Consider the following 3291-nt stretch of genomic DNA (forward strand, 5'->3'; position numbering starts at 1 on the left):
ATTCAAACCCAGATGGCATTATTATTGTTGTTGATTGACAGCCCTGCATAGCCCCATTCACGGGTGTCAGAGAGCCAGGCGGTAGTTAACACAAGCAAAAACCATGTTTAAAACAAAGCCCAAGGAACACTCCAATAGTCTGTGCCTTGGGTTGCTATTAAAGCCACAGCAGCTGCGGTGGCAACACAGAGGGACAGGGCAAAGGAAACGCATCCCAGAGCACAAAGAGGGGAAAGTGGGTCTTGACACTGATCATATAATCGTGCTGGGCTTTTATAGACACTGGGAGGCCTCAAACAGAATAAATGCTTGAACTTGATCCACGGTTTACAGGCAGTGGCTGTGAAGGTCTTTGTTGCTGTCGATGCCATGTTAATGACCCAGCTTGGGGCTCTGCCGCCACTGCCACCGCCACTTCCAAAGAAAACAAATCAAAACGAGGAACTCCATGTCCAGCAATGAGTTTTCCATTCTACAAAAATAAATATAACCCTTTCGTAGCTAGGCAGTCACCTTGTCCAGAGTAGAGGCCGATGAAGGCATTAAGGTATCTATAAGGCATTGAACCTCTCTAACCAGTTCATCCAAAGGGAGGCCTTGTGCTTTTTAATTGCAAATAAACAGATGAAATCCTTGATGGTGCCTTCCAGCTCTGAGGATGCTGTCTATTCTGAGGGAGCCTAGAGGCAGCGGCTGCCGAGGGAGAATGGGGGCATTGGCTGGGTTCTCTACACCATTCTCTCTGTCTGTATGGATAAGATCCTCCCCAGAGCATATGCTGACCACACAGGAGCTTCAGGATGTGACACTAGAGGGTTTGAGTCCTATGGGTAGTCAGGGGACATGCAATTCACAACCTAGGGTTTTGTTTGTTTATCTGTTTGTTGACACAGGATTTCATGTAGCCCAGGCTGGCCTCACTCAATATGTGGTCAAAGATGACCTTGAACCCCTTATCCTTCTGCTTCATTCTCCCAAATGTTGGGATTCTAGGCAGTGCTGTGGTTAGAAGCCAGGGTTTCATGCATGTGAAGCAAGAGCTCTCACAGCTACCTCTGCCCTGCCCCTCCCCCACTACACACACAGAAAGGGAGGGGTAATGCACCTTTAATGGGGGATCTGGACAAGGGAGTAAATAACATATATCTCTAGGATATGGACATGTGGACATGGGAAGATGGGTGGCTGTTATAAAATATGGTGAAGCAGAAGTAGGTAAGGAAGAGGAGATGGGAAGGCAAGAGAGAAATCTTGGGAACAGATCCCTGTTAAGAAGATTTAGGGATGCAGTAGAGGGTGTGAAAGTGAGACATCTGAGGTCCAGGTATGTTGTCCTGGAGGGGGAGGTGAATGAGTCCTTAAAGATGCTGTCATGCCCGCCCTCCCGCCCTCCCTCCCTCCCTCCCCGTTTTTCTCAGATATAGCATCAGGAGCTCTGTGTGTTTCTCCATGAAACGGAAGGCACCGATCCTAGCCCAGGTGAACATTTCTTTGAACCAAATACTTTGCAACTTTGCTTTCTTCTCATTTCTGTATTTTATCATGCCCTACATTTGTATCAAACTCTTCTCCCTCACTGGATCCTTCCTGGTGGTCTTTTGCTTGACACTAGGAGGGCACCCACACACCCATCCATTTAGCCACCTATCCACCCACCAATCCACCATCCATCTATCCATCCATCCATCCATCCATCCATCCACCCACCTACCTACCCACCCATTCATCTTCCCAACCATCCTATGGATTCCCTTCCCACATCTTCCTTACAGAAACTGTATAAGGTATGCCAGATGCTAATTAATAGGATCTCTCTTCCAGAGCTGGTTTCTTTCTTCAGTTGGGAATGACACCCTGGTGCGAACAGTGTTAATTCAGAAGCAAGCCCAAGCATATGGGGTAGCTTCAAAGGGATAAAGATGAGGTAAAAGTTGTGAGCTGAGACCAAAAGCAGGTTTGGCTGTCAGTCACTGGAGATGTAAAGGGGTGCAGTCTAAAGTAAGGGGTGCAGGAACTGAGGGGCAAATGGGGTGCTGCCATCATAGTCTAAAGATAACAGCAGCACCTTTGGAGCAGTGTTGGCAGAATCTGTGAGGAAATATTAGTGGAAATACATAATGCTCTGTATCAGCCACGTTTCTTGTCATGGTGACAAAGTGCTCAACTGAAGCAACTGAAGGGAGGAAGGCTTGATGTGGCTGACAGTTTCAGTTTCAAAGTTCATCATATCAGGAAAGAATGGAGGCAGGGTCAGCTTCATCCATAGCAGTGGGAGTTGCAGCTGAGCAAGTTCACATTTGGGTGGAAGATTGGAGAACATGAGGCCAGAAGCTAGACAAGGTGATAACCCCCAAAGGCCCGCCACCCAGTGGCCTACTTCCACCAGCCTGACCCCACAACTCCCCCCAACACACCACCAGCTGAGAACCAGGTTTTCAAACCCATGAGCCTGTGGGGACATATTTCACACCCGGACTGGAGCAGGCTCACAGAGACTGTTGGCAGATATCTGATGTGTTAAGATGACTGTCTACCACACACTGAAGAAACGTGTGAAGAAGATGTTTCTGGGACTTAGAAAGAGGAAGATCCGGTATGGGGTGGCAGCAAGTTTGGCAACAACCTTTCCTGCAGTCGTGTGGAAAATAGAAACTGCCTCTAGCAGACAAGGTGATGTAGATAAGAAGATCTCTGGGGTTACATGGGGCTCTGGCTGCTCCTTGATGTAGTAGAACTTGAGGCAGGGGGATAGCTCAAACTAAATATTGTAAATACAAAGGAAGCAGGTTTTCCAGAGTTTGAAAACCTTCTGTCCGTCCAGATAGAAGTAAGATGGATGAGCAAATGACTCTGGACAAGATTAAACCTGGAGGATGACGAAGAGAACCTTGTCCAAAGATGGAATGAGGGTGTGACTATAGCATCCTTTGTTCGGGCCTTGGAAGCAGCTGAGGGAAAGCCCTGGAGAATGGCTCACTCAAAATAAAAGGTAGAACAAGATGGCAGGACTTTTAAGATTCCTGAGCAGCAGCTGGGGCTGGAGAGATGGCTCAGTGATTAAGATATTAGCTGCCTCTGCAGAGGACCCAGGTTCAATACCCAGCATGCAGGTGGAGGCTCACAACTCTTTGTGACTCCAGTTCCAATGGATTTAACCCTCTCTTCTGGTGGCCAAGGGTACCAGACACGTATGTTGCACAGACATACATGCAGACAAACACTCTTTTTTTTGTTTTGTTTTGTTTGTTTGGTTTTTTTTTGTTTTTTTTTCGAGACAGGGTTTTTCTGTAT

Source organism: Mus caroli, chromosome 6, assembly GCF_900094665.2.
Source record: "Mus caroli chromosome 6, CAROLI_EIJ_v1.1, whole genome shotgun sequence".
NCBI classification, from domain to species: domain Eukaryota; kingdom Metazoa; phylum Chordata; class Mammalia; order Rodentia; family Muridae; genus Mus; species Mus caroli.